This window comes from Orcinus orca, chromosome 10, assembly GCF_937001465.1.
Source record: "Orcinus orca chromosome 10, mOrcOrc1.1, whole genome shotgun sequence".
Classification (NCBI taxonomy): Eukaryota; Metazoa; Chordata; class Mammalia; order Artiodactyla; family Delphinidae; genus Orcinus; species Orcinus orca.
The window spans coordinates 13244860-13261789 of record NC_064568.1 but is presented as its reverse complement, the minus strand read 5'-3'; the positions used below and the strand labels follow the sequence as shown (position 1 = coordinate 13261789).

The 16930-nt window shown below is 40.1% G+C and overlaps 1 protein-coding gene across 5 annotated transcripts in view; it reads left to right on the top strand.

Annotated features, from left to right (window-relative positions):
* The window catches only part of CNTN4 (contactin 4), a 966359-nt gene that overhangs the window by 647062 nt on the left and 302367 nt on the right, over positions 1–16930 (top strand). The gene's annotated exons all lie outside the window — the stretch shown is intronic.

The following is a 16930-nucleotide window of genomic DNA, read 5'->3' as shown; positions in this document are numbered from 1 at the left end:
TTAAATCACTTAACAAAATCAAGTCGCCTGCCTGCTGTAGGGAAACTGGCATGGTCTTGGCTGTGGGCGAGGTGGTGTTCTTTTGAAGGAAGTGATGGATATGCTGATCTCTGTTGGTACCTCGCATGAGGTGGGAAAAGAAACTAGATTGGTACACTCTATTCAAACCCTGCATGTGTACCTCCTGAGCTTGTATTATGAGGAAGGGAATAGAAGAGGAAAAGGAAGAAAAAAGAAGGATAAAGATGATAAATGAAAGGGAACCTTAGGTGCAAAAACCACCCCATATTGGCCTTCTATGACCTCTCTCTATATATATATATATAGAGAGAGAGAGAGAGAGAGAACTCAATAAACCAATCCATTCTGAGATTAATTTTGGTTTATCAGTTATGTGCAGTCAACAATTTTTATGGTGAAAATATCACATTGATGAACAGTAGCTGATCAGATAACATCATTGAAAAAGATCTTTCTTATGGGTACTAAAGTAAGCCTTGTCTGAGTTCTCCTTAACTTAGGTGCCCTCTGACAATTGTGATGATGGTAATAAAGATTAATATATTAAGTTTAGAATGTTTTACTGTACTCCAACTGGGGCTTTTGTCAATCTGTTTTTTGTTGTTGTTGTTGTTGTTGTTGTTTTTGCGGTACGCGGGCCTCTCACTGTTGTGGCCTCTCCCGTTGTGGAGCACAGGCTCCGGATGCACAGGCTCAGCGGCCATGGCCCACGGGCCCAGCTGCTCCGCGGCATGTGGGATCTTCCCGGACCGGGGCACGAACCCGTGTCCCCCGCATTGGCTGGTGGACTGTCAACCACTACGCCACCAGGGAAGCCCAGCAACCTGGTTTTTGAGTCTTGATCATTGCAGTTATTCGCAGTAAATTTCCAATGTTCATTGCTTTTAATGTTTAGTTTATCTTTCATAGCCAAAGAATAAAATGTGCAATCAGAACAATAACTGGGAGTTTGATAGATGGCCAAACTCAGGACTGACTTGACTGATTTTTAATTAGGAAGGCCAGCTGCTTAAATAGGCAGACTTTTGTTTCTGAGCAATAAAATGTTGGTGGACGACTGTTTGGATAAATAATTTGTGAATATTTAGATGAATTAAAACTTGATCAACTAAGAAGTATTTGAATTGCAAAGCTGCTAACATTTATCAATGAAGGGCTTTGATCCTCCATGAAAGAATTAAAATTTTCTCATTTGAATAGTTAGAAGAATTCAAACCCAAACTTGCTGAGTTTCTGAAATAATGTTTTTAGTAGGTATTGTCTGCTACTTACCATAGTACTAAAAAGAATGGTGACAATTGGTGTCTGTTGAAAATTTCATAATGCAGAACTGGTTAGTACATAGGTGTGCTGTTGGTTCTTAGTGGTGTGGGCAGTTGTGAGATGTGGTACAAAGAGTTGAAATTCACAAGTACACAGCATTATTCTCACTTGTATTTTTTTTTTCTGTCTCTTCCACAAAACCTGTAATGTACAGATGCTAGTTAATTGTAGCTATCCGTTTATTAGGTATATTTCCTTCAGTCATCCTGCAGTCCAGTTTGCGGTCTGACAAAGAGTAGTTTATGACTAAGTCAATGAAGTATAGAGAATTTTTTAAAATTCAGGAGCATTCTTAAGAATACAGTACACATTAAAATTGGCAACCAGGACCAGATAGGTGTTTATACAGGCTTGATGAGTCAGGGCTTTAACAGAAATCACCAAGTTAAAAACAATTAACACTTCGTATCTTTTTTTTTAAAGTAATGTTACTAAAATGTCATCCCTTTTTGTTTTATTGTTGGAATAATTCAGTCACTAAATATTAAAATAATTTTGTTTGATTGTTCTGCAAGTTTAGTTTTTAGACAATGAGGATCAAATCTGACCATCACTGCGCTGTAAGTTTGAAGTTTTGGTCTACCATCAGTTAGGTGTCACCAGTTAGTTGAAAGAGGCAGCAGTTTTTGAACGGGAGAAGGTGTCGACCTAGAGAACACTCTCATCGTATCGCATTCTTTTTCAAGAGTTTTTATGTGAGAGATTATGGTTCAAATTCAGAATCTAATTGACCACCTGTAGTGGTTAGAATAATAATTTAGTACAAGATACATGCACCTAGAACCTGTCATTGGGAAGACTTTGTTGGCAAAAATGGAAAACGCTTTGGAAAATTGCATTATACCAAAGGCAACGAATGATGAGTGAAAACGCAGTTGTGGAACAAATTGGAAAAACGGGTCTTTAGAGATGTAATTAAATTAAAGATCTTGAGATCATCCAGAGTTAAGCATTTGGACCCTAAATCCCATGGCAGGGTCCTTGCCGAGGCCTTGGTGGTATCGTGGTTAGCATAGCTGCCTTCCATGGCAAGGACTTTTCAAGAGACAAAAGTGGAGACACACAGAGGAGAAGGCACTGTGACCATGGAGGCAGAGGTTGGAGAGAAGAAGCCAAGGGGCACCAACAATTGCCAATGGCCATCGTAAGCTGGAAGAGCCCAGGGAGGATTAGAGCCTTGGCGGTGAACACAGCCCTGCCGACACCTTGATTTCAGACTAATAGCTTTCAAAATGTGAGAGAATAGGTTTCTTTTGTTTAAAGCCACCAAATTTGTGGTAACTTGTTTATGGCCACGGTAGGAAACTAGTAGATCATTTCTTTCCTGACCACCTTCATCAAGGAAAAAATAAAACCACCTAGGAGTGAGACCGAGGTCAGGTACTTTTGTAACTGAACTGTATTAGGAAGCAAAGTATTGAGAGGGACGGCCTTGATTAAATGTGGAATAATCTGGGCAAGTTTTGTGTCACGCTTTGTATTTTCCTCTGGGGAGCATAAAAGGGGTTTTAATCTTTGTGTAGTATGATTTGATGAAGTACTGGAAAAAGATAGTACTCTGCAGAAGTTCAGAGTAAGCTTTTCTTTTTGCCAGCACATTTCTGCCCATCTCTTGGAATAGCCCGGTATAAAATAGGTGGAATTGACCCTTTCTCCATAGTGTAATGATTTGAAGTGATTCTGAGTTGTTTTTTGGCCCCTAGACCCTCTCTCTGGACTTTTTTTTTCTAGGTCATTTTCCCTGAATTTGACCTTTTTGTCTGGCACTCTAAAGTCCTAGAAACTAGCTATTATCACATTTAGAGTATCTGACCAACCTGTGTCTGTAACAGTTCTACTGTGGTCTCTCATGCATTGTTACGATTCGTGTTATGACATTTCTGGCTGCAGAAAGAAGCCCCTGTGCTATCAAGGGCCCGATTCTGCTGCCTTCCCAATCAGCACCTTTCACTAAGTAGCCTCTAATCAGAACAAGCCAGTTGGCTCCTAGTGGACATGTATTTTATGCACCACGCTGGCTGGTTTTTACTTCACAGCTGTAATATGTGGTCCCTGGAGAGAACAAATGCTTTAGGGTTCAGAGGTTAAATCTCAAACTCAGGAGCATCATGATAAGGTGTGTGTGCATGTGTGTGAGAGTTCATGTGTGTGTGAGTGTGTGTGAGTGTGTCTGTTTTTCCAAGAGCTAAATTATTCTGTTAGATATTTTACCAGAGATGCAATTCTGTACTAGCCGCTAAACCCTTGACGGATGGTGTTGCCCGTCAGTAATCTATTCCTGATACGTGTATTTAGGGTACACACTCATGATATTTACAGTGTTGATCTGCTGCGAAATATTTGCATTGTTGTATATCTTTAGCGTTTCAATTTTTTTTTTCATAGCATTTACTTCTCTCCCACCCCAAATTCAACGCAGTCTTGTGCTGTGAGCAGTCTGTTAGCTTGACCTCATAAAGTTTAGTTTAATTATGCCTTATAGACTATCTTTTAAGCAGCACAGATTTATTTAATAGGGGTTAGGGGATGTGAGGGAGTCAACAAATGGATTTTCTTAATTTTAAGTTCAGCGATTGCTTTCTCCTATTGTATTCAAACGTTACCACCCAGAGGACAGGTACTTATGAATAGGTGCTGAATAAATCCTTGTGGAATAAATTAAGCTGAATGAATATATGAATCAGCCCATGTAAAACTATAAGAGAAACAGAAGCGCCTTGGCCTTTACTACCCTATGAGGTACTGTTTCCTCTAAAATAGTCTATTTCCCTGACCTGAGTACTTTTTTTTTAGTGTTTCTCTTTTAAAAACAAAATTCGTTAAAGCGTTGCCTCTGACTTCCAGTACCATCTTTTTTCAGTAACAATTTTATTAAGATATGTCACATACTATATAATTCAACAGTTTAAGATGTACAATTTAGTTAGTTTTTAACCTGTTCACAAAGTTGTATAACCATCACCACTGTCTAGTTTCAGAGCAGTTTCATCATCTTAAAAAGAATCCCTGTACTCGTTAACAGTCATTCTTCATTCCGCCCAGCACTGGACAACCAGTAACCTAATTTCTGTCTCTATGACTTTGCCCATTCTGGCCATTTCGTATAAGTGGTATCACGCAGTACGTGGCCTTTTGTGCCTTATTTCACTTAGCATGATGTTAGCAGGGTTCATCTATGTTGTCGCGTGTAACAGTACTTCATTTCTTTATATGGCCAAATAATAGGCCATTGTATGGAAAAAGACCATTTTGTTTGTCCATTCATCAGTTGTTGGACATTTGGGTTGTTTCCACTCTTTGGCTTTCTGAGTAATGCTGCTGCAAACATTGATTTATGGATTTTTCAATGTGGACACATGTTTTTATTTCTTTCAGTTATCTTCCTAGGAGTGGAATTGCTAGGTCGAATGGTAACTTTATGTTAACATTTTGAGCAGCTGCCAAACTATTTTCTAAATTGGCTGTGTCCGTTTATAATCTACTAACAGTGTATGAGGGTCCCAGTCTCTGCATATCCTTGCCAGCACTTGTTATTGCCTGTCTTTTTTATTTTAGCTGTCATAGTGGGTGTGAAGTGATATCTTACTCTGGTTTTAATTTGCATTTCTCTAAGGGCTAATGATATTGAACAACTTTTTATGTGTTTACTGACTATTGGTAATATTGTCTTTGGAGATATATATATTCAAATCTTATGCCTGTTTCTTAATTGGGTTATTTGGCTTTCCATTATTGTGCTGTAACATTACTTTATATATACTGGGTACAAGTTCCTTATCAGATACATGATTTGCAAATACTTTCTCCAGTTCTATATGTTGTCTTTTCAGTTCCTTAACGACGTCATTTCGACTACAAAGGTTTTCATTTTGATGAAGTCAATTTATCTAATTTTTCTTTTGTTACATGTGCTTTTTTTGTTGTTTTAATGTCTTTATTGGAGTATAATTGCTTTACAGTGGTGTGTTAGTTTCTGCTGTATAACAGAGTCAATCAGCTATGCATATACGTACATCCCCATATCTCCTCCGTCTTGCGTCTCCCTCCCTCCCTATCCCACCCCTCTAAGTGGACACAAAGCACCAAGCTGATCTCCCTGTGCTATGCGGCTGCTTCCCACTAGCTATCGATTTTACATTTGGTAGTGTATATATGTCCATGCCACTCTCTCACTTTGTCCCAGTTTACCCTTCCCCCTCCCCGTGTCCTCAAGTCCATTCTCTACGGCTGCGTCTTTATTCCTGTCCTGCCCCTAGGTTCTTCAGAACCTTTTTTTTTTTTTTAGATTCCATATATATGTGTTACCATAGGGTATTCACAATCACACTGGTCAGAATGGCCATCATCAAAATATCTACAGGCAATAAATGCTGGAGAGGGTGTGGAGAAAAGGGAACCCTCTTGCACTGTTGGTGGGAATGTAAATTGATACAGCCACTATGGAGAACAGTATGGAGGGTCCTCAAAAAACTAAAAATGGAACTACCATACGACCCAGCAATCCCACTACTGGGCTTATACCCTGAGAAAACCATAATTCAAAAAGAGTCATGTACCACAATGTTCATTGCAGCTCTGTTTACAATAGCCAGGACATGGAAGCAACCCAAGTGTCCATCGACAGATGAATTGATAAAGAAGATGTGGCACATATATACAATGTTACATGTGCTGTTGATGTCATATCTAAGAAACCATTGCTTAATCCAGAGTCACAAAAATTTACTCCTATGTTTTCTAATAAAATGTTTTGTAGTTTTAGCTCTTGAGTTTAGGCCTGTGATCCATCTTGAGTTAATTTTTGGATATGTTGAAGTTGGGATCCAACTTGATTCTTTTTAAATTTTTTCAAATGTATTCTTTTGCATGCGGATATCTGTTTGTCCCAGAACCGTTAATGAAAAAATGATTCTTTTTCCATTGAATGGTCATGCACTCTTGTCAAAAATCAATTGACTCTAAGTATAAGAGTTAATTTCTACCCCATTGATCTATATGTCTGTTCTTATCCAGTACCACACCGTGTTGTTTACTGTAGCTTTGTAGCAAGTTTTGCAATCAAAAGTATCCATTGATAGCATCATAAGGTCAAAGAAATATAATGCATATATCGTATTAACTGTAGACTCCATCTTACTTTCCTGTAAGCAAAGCATATTGCCTTTGGTTGTGTTATATAAAATTTAAAATTGATAAATTCTGAGCTGTGTAATCTTAAATAACATCACATTTGGAGCCTTGACAACCTAATTTACTGTTTCCTCAAATTTGAGGAAGAACTCATTTTTTTTCTTACTCCTCAGAGTCTTAGTTCTGTTTTCGTCAACCTCTCAAGGAAGAATGCTTGCAATTTCTTACGAGCAATCACTATCTTACAGGCCAGGCAAACTCTAAATCCACAGAGAAATAGTTTTCTCTAAGGCATCGAAGTCCTAGGATAACTACTGAATAAGCAACCAGACCATTTAACATTGGCCAGCGCATCTCCACTTCTAACTCTTCCAGAAACTGTGTGGAGGTAATTGGTGTATATTTGCACACCTTAAACGGTCCTTAGTGGGTTTTCTCAGAACAGAGAATACTACTGACCCAGCGTTTATTTTGAAATGTCAGTTTTCTTATCTCCACTAGAGTAATTTATAATAAGTGATTTCTCCTAAATTTGCTTAGACCTTACAACCCCCACGTTGCCTTTGGAGCTGACATTCTCTGTATCTACCACCGAAAGGCTGTGTGACCTTGAGAAAGTTTCCACACTCCTCTCAACACCAGTGTCCTCAGAAGAAGCATAATGATAGTATTTTAAAATTGTGAGAATGAAATATGCCAGGGAAATATAATTTGTATGTTTATCAACATGCCTTTACCTGTTCATGTACAGAATGTACATAGATACATGAGTGCTGTGCTTTCTTATCTCCTTTGTCTACAAGTGCTCCGGTACTTCATCTGCAAATGCTCCGGTACTAGGGTGGTTCTGTCTGGCCCTCTCACTGGTCGGTGTACACCCTCCAAATCCAACTGTATTCACGTTTTTACATTTTACTGAGCATTAAACATGGAAGATGTTCTAAGGTTTCAGAAACAGTTAGCAATTGGTCTCTCTAAGATACTAAGCTTCATTATACTCTAAACAACCATTGATCCTGTATATAATTCAACCTCAGTAGTCACAACCTGAGATTTCTGCTAAGTAATTATTTATATTATTAGGAAATTATTAATCCTCCTGCATATTTGAAAAATTAAGTACCTTTGGGAAGTACCACCACATCATCCAAGTACATGTGTTGCAAAAAACTGAGTTATCAATATTCAGTGTGGAGACTTCCTTTGCGTGTTTGTTTTTCTTTCTTTCCATAAATACTTAACAAATACCAACTAGGTAGTAAGTGCTGTGTTAGATGATCAGGAGCACATCAATGCACTAGACAAATATGAAACTTACATCCAGCAGGGAAGACAGATACTGGAGAAGTAACCTCAAGTGTGGTGAGTATTAGGAAGGTTGAAGTCTTGATTTCTAAGGAACAAAGGACAGAATGAGCAGCAGCGGAGAGGGAATGGAGCGATGGCCTGAAAGTGGTGTTTGTTTATAAGGTAGTTGGTTAGATTGTTGTTCAAGGAGAGGCAAAATGGAGGGGTACGGAGAAAAGAGCAAGGCATTTCAGCAGAGGAGAAAACTGTATATGGTGTTCATTAGTTCAGAATTTTTTCGGAGTATCCACTCTTTGCTGAGAAAGGAAAGAAAACAGGACCCAGTCCCTCTTCTTAGAGTTCACATTCTAACAGGGGGCAGGGGGTGTTCATCAAGTAATTACACAAGAAGTATGTAATCATCCACTGAGGTAAATGGGAAAAAAAATGGTTTTGGTACTTTGACATAGACATAGAACATAGACAGATGGTAATTTCCCCTGAGGAAGGGACTCTAATTGAGATCTGAAGGATATGTAAGGACTCAAGAGGAAGCATTTTCCAGACAGAAAATACAGGATGTGCAAAGGCACTGTGGTAGAATAGAATGTGGCACATTTAGGGGAATCAAAGAAGACCCACCTGTATGGCTGGAGTACACAGAGCAGAAAGAGGTGAATACAGCAGAGTAGAAGATGGTGATAAGGAGTGAGTAGAGTGAAGATTATTTATTTATTCTGCATTTTACCTCAAGACCTTGAAGTATATCTGTTTACTGGCTAAAGATTAGCAAAATTCTCATATATGTGCTTCTGTAAAACATGCTCAGTGCCTTGAAATCTACATCATGTTCAGTACAGTGGGAGCTTTCTGTAAGTCCGATCATCAGTTCACACATCCCCAACCAACCACCTATAATAACAACAGGAGCTAACAATTCTTACCTGATTTGCATGTTCCAGGCAGCCAGATATGAATTGTCTTTTAATCCTGTCTCAACTCTAGACACTGGTACTCTCGATATTCCCATTTTACAAAGGAGAGAGCAGAGGTATGAAAAAGTTAAATGACTAGCCAAAGTCCACTCAACTAGGAAGTTGAAAGGCCAGGAGCAGATTCCAGGTCATTTGACTTCAATACTTGCCTGATTCATCACTACACCATACTGTCGCTCTTCTATTTCTACTGCAGTGAAAATGCATCTCCATCAGAGGAAACAATTTGCCAAGAAACTCCAAACTGAGTTTGGAGTGTGATACTAATAAAAGAGCCAGACTCTTTTTTTTCTGGATGTCATATTGTTAACCAACCTCCACTTGCATCCGTGGGTGAAAAGGTGAAGTTGTGCTTTGTTCTTTGGCCAGTAAGAGACCGCACTGAGTGCAGTTCAGGATTTCAGTATCACTAGTCTTATTTTTCAACACCAAATTTCTGCAGAGGATGAGAGAATAAGATTGAAGTTGCTAAGGAAGTCATGATAGTAGCTCGAGAACAGAGCTCACCTGATGCCGCTGATGTTCTTTCTGGTTTCCCTGCCTCACTTGGTCATTTGAAGAATTAGGAAATATCTGCAAAGTTTCTGGTGTAGAGGAGAAAAGTGAAGCTATTTGTTTTCATGACGTTGACGGCTGATCAGGTTCTGCTCTAATAGTCTCATTTGTGTTTTTAATTTCACTTAATAATTTTAAATTATTGTCAAATATGATTAGATGTCATTAAATGTCGTTATGTTACACAGAGTTTTTATATCTGTGAATAGATGTATAGAAGGTCCTCTGTCTTTCTGCCTGTCTTTGTCTCTAGTAAACAGGTACCCTCAGAGGTCATCCCATAGATTTATAAGGCAAGTGCCACCTGGAGAAACCCCATTCCTTCTTCAGTAATTCCTCCTTCATTAGCCAAGAAGTAAACAAGCGTGTGTTAAATTTAAACCTGATCAAAACAAATATTTAGTGCCTATTCTTTCAACAACAGCACTGTGCCCCTAGACGGAGAAAGTAACAATACTGGAGGACAAACCACCAGCAAAAGAGAAAACATTTCATGAGGTTAGGGATTTGGGCAATGGAAAGTAAGAACCTCCCAGAATTTTATCTCCTGTCTGTAGCAATAAATCTTACTCCCCCTCCCCTTCCTAACCCCCCATGAGATGGTACAAGGCATCTCTTGTCACCACTTCTTCCAGATCAGAGTTAAAGTCCACAGTCACAATAAGGGTCATTTTTGGTTTTTTGGTGCAAAATCCTGCTATCAACTACCTTTGCCATGCTGGCTAAAGTGGCTTTCCTCAGTCCTATCTTTTCAATATCCTGTTGATTTTCTTTACATTTTCCCTAATAAGAGTCTATAATTGTATCTACCAGTTTGTCTATTGCTCATCAACCCCACTAGAAAGTTTACCAGTGCCTTGCTTTGTTCAGTACATTTTTGTTGGATAAGCAGACTAGTAAGTTACTCTACATGGAAGCAGAGGTCCCAAAGAGATGCTAGTAGGGATAGCAACCTTGACATTTCAACACTTTACATGCAAAAAAACCCTCAGAGACAAAGATAAACGTGCTTTGCTTTGGGAAGAGATGTTCTGCAGGAGAGAGAGGAGATCTCCCAAAGACTTTATTTCCTTTGTTGTCAGGTGTGCATGTAACTTTTTGATCAGAGGGCTGTTACGACCACTCCTGATGAACAGCTGTCATGTGCTTGGTTTATAAAATAGACCCACTGTTTGCCACAGCTAATCAGGGCCTAGTTAGTGTATTCTAAAAAAAAAAAACATGAAGTTTATAGGAGTGCTGTTTATTACCTTTTGTAAGTGAGCTGTTTTTTTGTTTCTTGGGTTTTTTTTGCGGTACGCGGGCCTCTCACTGTTGCGGCCTCTCCCGTTGCGGAGCACAGGCTCCAGACGCGCAGGCTCAGTGACCATGGTTCACGGGCCCAGCCCCTCCGCGGCATGTGGGATCTTCCCGGACCGGGGCACGAACCCGTGTCCCCTGCATCGGCAGGAGGACTCTCAACCACTGTGCCACCAGGGAAGCCCAGTGAGCTGTTTTTTTAAAATATTCATTTAGTGGTCCCGTTGGCAGATAATAGAGATAATAATTAGTCCATGGAATACTTCATGGTGGAAAATGCAAGGCCCATTGAAGAAATGCTCCTACCTGAGAGGACCAAACTTGGAGTCCCAGACACTGGGTTCTGATCCCCTTTCTTTCTCTGATTTGCTCTGTGACCAACGTCCTAATAATGATAAGGAGCAAAGTCTTGAATATGAGTTTACTGGTGGCAGCTCTGTGGCTTCCCTATCCTGATAGCCCAGCATGTAATACAGTGCTCCACAGGCAGCAGACACTCAGTAAAAGCTCTTAAATTAAATAGCTTTCACTCTTATTATTTTTGCATTTTTTTCTTTAATTGGTTAGAGGGAAGAACTTAAAATATCATTACATAGCAGTAGATGTGTGATGTCATTTACTGTTTGCCAACCAGATGTTGAAGCTAGAAAACATTTGTGTACAAATGTTACATGAGTTGAGGTTTTTAAATCGCTGAAATGTAGGTAATTTGGGCAAAGAGTGGCACTTAGAGATGAACGAATGTATTACATCTGTGGAGCCTTCATATTTATCACCTTGCCTGTCATTGCCATTTCCTGCTGGAAATTAAGCATCACACATGTATCCTTCATTTGACCAGGTGGCCTTGATGCCTCTAAAATGAACGGTAACTCCAGGAATATAAATTATCATCACATCATAAGCATCTTCCTCTTAACCTTGGCAGTGATGTAAAATAGTGCATTTTAAGCTTGCTCTGAAGGTTAAGCAGGAAATCTTGTTTTAGATAATTAATATTTCCACAAAATCAATGTTGCTACAGCTAGCAAGTAGGTGATCTGGCTAATTGGCTCAGTATTCAATTCATTAACTATGAAATGTCTTTTAGCTGAAATTGTGTTTATAAAAAAAAGAAAATCAGTGCGGTGTTTACTGGTTTGCTGGCACAGTCTCGTTTAGCCAGCTGTAGAGAGCTGAGGAAATGAATGTGGAGGAGCTTGTCCTCTGGTTGCCTCCAAAATAATCCTGATGATTTTCCCTCTTTTGTCTTGACACTGAAGACGGTAAAGCCAAGGAAACTGTCACTCCACAGAATATGTCTTGGTCCTTTCGTCAATGGCTTGCTTCACTTTCTCCTTGATAATCTAAGCCACCACTGTAATGCCTTGGAAAAATAATTAATAGCTAAATTGTCTATACTATTTTACTGTTTAGAGAGCACTTTCAAATCTATGATTAACTTTTGTCATCACAAAAGCCCCATGAGGTATGATTTATCATCATCATCATCCCCATTGTACAACTGTGGAATGAGTAACTCAAGACGAGAAGCAGCTTCCTCAAGTCGAGAAGCAGCTTCCTCAAGTCCCTGCCACTAGTAAGTGTCAGATCTCGGAATCAAAACACAGACTTTTGACTTCAAGTCCTGATGTCTTTTCACTACACCACATTGTTATTTTCAGTTAAAGTGGGCTCCTTTCTTTTTTTTTTAACATCTTTATTGGAAGTATAATTGCTTTACAATGGTGTGTTAGTTTCTGCTGTATAACAAAGTGAATCAGCTATACATATACATAAAACCCCACATCTCCTCCCTCTTGCGTCTCCCTCCCACTCTCCCTAGCCTACCCCTCTAGGTGGACACAAAGCACTGAGCTGATCTAAAATGGGCTCCTTTCTTAAGCCAAATCAATGGATCTTTACTTGTGAGGTGTCTGATGTCTGTCATTGTTTTGTGAAGAAGATATTCGGGGGTATACCTTCAAATGCAGGTTCCCCAAACTATATTGTTTTAAAAAGGCAGAACTTAGACAATTTAAAAAACATTTTTTTGTCCTGATTTTATACCCTGCCTCTAATTTTTAATGTTGAAAAATTATTTCTTGTATGAATTGAGGATGGTGGAAGATGGTAGTAAGAATGGTAGTAGTTTTTAGCACCAACACTTAGAAATATCTATGTTGGTTTCACACACCTCCCTTCTTAAAAAAAAAATTATCTTGCCCCATTAAATACAAAAGACTATGAACCACAAGAGGGAGGAGATATGGGGATGTATGTATATGTATAGCTGACTCACTCTGTTATACGGCAGAAACTAACACACCATTGTAAAGCAATTATACTCCAATAAAGATGTTAAAAAAAAAAGACTATGAACCAGTGCTTTTAAAAACAACATGAGCTGATAGAATGGGTGGCAGGTAAAATGCTTCTTGTTGGTAGTATCAACCCTTAGAAAACATGAGCAGAGCCAGCATCCCAACCAGCAGACTGAAAGTACCAGCAAGAGCAGCAGACTGTCTCCAGGAGTCAATGCTAGCCTCTGTAGTGCTCCCTGGAGCTCATTTCTTGGACCTCAGCACCTGTGTTATGTCTTGTTTTCAAGGTTAGATTAATTATATCCTGTCACTGAAGAAGGAAAGAGTGGCTTCTCTTCCCTCTCTTTCCATTTAGTTTTGTAGGCAGCTCTTGGAACTCTGCAACCCTTTAGGATAAGGCACTGTTGCATTTTGTTCCCAGGTACATCCCCATCCTTTAACCTGGGCAACCATCTTCCTTCTTCCCAAGAGAGGAAGTGTGTTGTAGAATCCCTCACCAGTCTGGCTCCATAAAAGACAAAGAATCTTGAAACCTGCCGATTTTTTAGAGCATTATCTCCTTTTTTCCACTTCTTTCTGCACAGCTATTACACGTGTCACTACACTGGCCCTACGGAGGGTGGAAAACGAACAAATAGAAGTGATCCGGAGATAGTCAGTAGACTGGACTCAGCAAAGGAATGTAAAATTCAAGTGTCATGTGGTTAAGAACTGTTGTTTGAAAAGCTGATGCAGTGGGAATAGCAAGGGTTTAAAAGCAGCACTCACTAGTTGGTAAAACATTCCGTGGGATTCTATTAGCACCTGAGGCACGGCTAAGGGACTCTGCTACCAGACACGACAGATTACTCCCGGAAGCACGGGCCATGCATACACAGCCAGTGTAGACCATGTGTTTTCCTTTTTTTTTTGCGGGGGGGGGGGGTTGCTTTTCTATGAAAAATTCAGAGTGAGAAGCCATTGTGCTTGAAAAATACTGCTTCTCCTGCACCAGTAGTGTTTAGAAGCAGGAGTGTTCTGGAATAGAGCATGGTAGGGTCTCACACATCTTCCAGGAATTTGTTTTCAAAGTCAGCACTGAAAGCAAAATGTATATACAGTACTTAAAATTACCCTCAAAATCCCCTGAAGTTGTGGGTCTAGGCGCCCACGTTGGAAAAAGGCATGCCGTTCTTTCTTCCTCCAGGATCAGAACGTACAAATAACTGTTTCTTTGGCTTAGCGTCAGATGGAGAAGTTAGCTTGAGTTTACAACCATGTTGTATGAAAAATAGATATCTTTAAATACAGAAAAAATATTCCCTTTTGTGAAGCTAGTGAAAATTGAAGCTGAGTAATAAAATAGATTTGGGTGCCCCATCTTTAATGCAAATGGGAAGTTATACAAGCGAGTGGCACGGTGGGCAGTTGCCCACACAGTTTATATGGCTGTCTCTTCTGTCTCCCATATGCCACCCCACTCTGTCAAGTCATTTTATTCTTCTGTGCCTCAGTTTCATTCTCTTTAATAAGGATAATATTAGTAGCAATGGCTCTTTTAAAAGATTCACCAAAACAAAGTATAAGGGAATATTTTCCTTCCAATTTTAAAAGTAGGACATGCCTTGTTGGAAAAAGACAACAGAAAAAGATCTAAAGAAGAAATGTCTGAAAGGAATAAACATGACAGAGAGGGATCTTGCACACTAATGGGAGAGAAAGGCATAAGGTATTAATAAAGTATTCCAGGAAATTATACGGTGAATGAAAACACAGTGGTGTGCACAGTATGTTGTAGAAGCCTGGAGGAGCAACATACAACCTATTCTGGGAGTGCCCAGGAGACTCCCCAAGAGGGACAGTGACTGAGCCTCGTCTTGACAGATGGTTGACAGTTAAAGAGGCCCAGTGTTGGCAGGATGTTTCATGCAAAATGAGCTGCAAAGACAAGAAAGCTGACTCTTCACTGATAGGCAGGGAGCATGGAAACACTCCAGATATCAAGGCTGTCAAACATGAATTGGGGAATGGGAGGCCAGGAGAGAGGTAAGAGGGAGAGGTAAGGGCCAGGTTACGGGGGGCCTCATTTGAGATGATGAGTTAGTCTTTTGGTGGGTGATGATTTCCAAGGTAATTTTAAGCAGCAGAATGATATAATCAGGTTTGCGTTTCAGAAGTGTATTACTCTAGCTTCATTTTGGAGTGTACATTTAGGGAGCTGGAATGCCAGAGCATTTTTAATATTCCAGGCAGGAAATGTTGAGAGTCTGTCCTAAGACAAAAGCAGAAGTACTAGATGAGGCATATTATACAAAATATTTACGGGGTAAAATCATCAGGGTTTGGTGGATGGTTTGAGTGAGTGTGGGGAGAGGGAGTGAAGAGTACAGAATGACTTGAGAGTTTTGTTTTGCATGGTGGGGTGTCACTGACTGAGTCTGGAAGCAGGTTAGGGTTGGAGATTAAGATAAGGCAAATTCATTTTAAGACATACCAAGTCTTGGGCTTCCCTTGGTGGCACAGTGGTTGAGAGTCCGCCTACCGATGCAGGGGACACGGGTTCGTGCCCCGGTCCGGGAGGATCCCACGGGCCGCGGAGTGGCTGGGCCCGTGAGTCATGGCCGCTGAGCCTGCGTGTCCAGAGCCTGTGCTCCGCAACGGGAGAGGCTGCAACAGTGAGAGGCCCGCGTACTGCAAAAAAACAAAACAAGACACACCAAGTCTTATGATTTATCATCTGAACTTGGGTACTTATGAATGTGAAAAAGGCCATTATTAATAATTTTGCCAGGACAGTACATGTAAACCACAACTATCTAGGGAAAACTAGGATGTAAAGTCACTTTACCCATAGGACATTCAAGTATATATGTCTGTGCTAATCAGACTGTTGGATATATGAGGATAATACATCAAACAGGAATGAAGATTTACAGTAAGTAGACATGAGCTTAAAGGTTAGAATTAAAATCAAGAGAGTGAATCAGATTGCCTAAAAAAGAAAGAGAGGAGAACAGCAGGCCAAGATCACCTTGAGGAGCGCTAGTGTTTAAAGGGAAGGGGAAGTTGAAAGAATTCAGGAAGGATTAGGAGTTAGAAGAGGGCAGAGAGCAGGAAGTTTCAGAGAGAGGCTGAAAATGTTCTGTGCAGCAAGAGAAATGAGAACTCAGATAGGAAAAGAACTAAAAAATGCCTACTGGGTTTGGCGATAGAGAGTTGATTTTGCCACTGATTTCAGGTGGAGCTGAGGTTAGTATCCAGATGCAGTGGGGTGACAAGTGAATGGGAAATAAAGTAGGGGAAGCAAGGGTGCACCAAGGGAAGGGAAGAGAAAAAGAGAGAAATAGCTAAAAGGAGTATAGAGTCAAAGGAAGTTTTGCTTTATATATAGATTTTTTTTCAAGTTGACAGAAGTTTGCATATTTTACTAGGCAAAAGAACAAGTCTAAAGACACAGGTGTGTTTTTTTTCCCCAATAGTAGTACTGACTTATTTAAGTTTAGTTCAAGTTGAAAGTCTGTACCATTTTCATTCAATGACAGTATTAACTCATTTAAGTTTTATTTTTCACTTTGCTCTTATAAGTAGGTAGAGCAGTGAATGAAACATGTTTATTGGGTATTTTCCATGCTACCTTGCTGCAGAATTATTTGAGGACACCTGGAAACTGGAGGAAGACCTCAGAAGGGTGATGCATGTATGATTCTGAGTGAAGATGAGACTGCTGCAGGATTTTTTTTTTTTTTTTTTTGTGGTACACGGGCCTCTCACTGTTGTGGCCTCTCCCGTTGCGGAGCACAGGCTCCGGACGTGCAGGCTCAACGGCCATGGCTCACGGGTCCAGCCACTCCGCGACATGTGGGATCTTCCCGGACTGGGGCACGAACCCGTGTCCCCTGCATCGGCAGGTGGACTCTCAGCCACCGCACCACCAGGGAAGCCCTGCAGGATTTTCTTAAAACTAGAAGCTAGGTGCTATCAGGAAAATAATACTATTGCATTAAAATACAAAGTCATAGTAATAGGTTAAGTCACTGA